The sequence below is a fragment of the Phalaenopsis equestris genome, unplaced genomic scaffold (genome assembly GCF_001263595.1).
Source record: "Phalaenopsis equestris unplaced genomic scaffold, ASM126359v1 Scaffold000067, whole genome shotgun sequence".
NCBI classification, from domain to species: Eukaryota; Viridiplantae; Streptophyta; class Magnoliopsida; order Asparagales; family Orchidaceae; genus Phalaenopsis; species Phalaenopsis equestris.
Window position 1 is genome coordinate 126540 of NW_018164509.1, and position 1113 is coordinate 127652.

Sequence of the window (1113 nt, forward strand, 5' to 3'; positions counted from 1 at the left end):
AAAAGCCATTGTAACCCGCGTGTACCATCTTTGTACAGCCGGTGGAACATTCCGAATGTGCGTGTACGCCGGATGTAATCCCGGTGTACTTCCGCGGTAAACCCGCCGTAAGACATCAGATGTACACTTGATGTACAACACGTGTAAAGCCAAAGTAACCTCCGCCAATTGTAACACGCGTGTAAACCGAATATAACGTCGTTGTAACCCGAATGTACCCTCCATGTACACCCGAAATGCGCTTGTAAACCGAATATAACGTCTTTGTCGAAGCCTTTTACGTTATATACCTTACCACCAGCGCCACCATTGTGGAAAAGGGTACATATTACCCCCACTTCAAATTTGGTTAAGCTGAGCTTGAATGACATCAGGAGTATTAAGTAACAGAGGCAGGACACACATTTCAGTTTATCAGTAAACTCTTAAAAGATTGGACCGATGTGGATGCTAACTCTTATTTTGAGAAAGACGCTAAGATACCAATAAATTATATAAATTCGACTTTTTGAAACATTTTAAAATTGCAAGACTAACTTCTTAAATTCAATTAATATTATTTTTCAAAATATAATGTTACTTTATGAGTTTTTAAATTAAATGAATTATTAAATAGAAGTTTAACATTTATAAGAAAATAAATAATTAATTATTAATTATACTTTTTTAATAATAACTTATAAATTTATTGAATGAATAAATAAATTATATTTATTTTTTATTAATTAATAATTAAATAATAAATAAATTTGTATGAGTTTAATAAATCTGATAATATTTTAATTCATTCTTAATTATTAATCAATTAAATTAATAAAATTAACTAACATAAAATTAAATTAAAAAAAATTAACTTACATAAAATTAAATTAAGAAAATGAACTTACAGTATTACATCATCTTTCTCATCTTGGGAAAAAATTTGGGTACATAAGACGCACGCAGCGCTGCGTGCGATAGCGAATCACCGGAAGACGCGTCGGCTCAGTCGGCCCCACCGCTATAAAAATATACTTTTTACCGTGCGTGACCCGTCGACCCGACCCGTCATTGTAAGCCCCATGTAATCCCGATGTAAACTCCGCTGTCCACCCCATGTACCGCGCGTGTAAG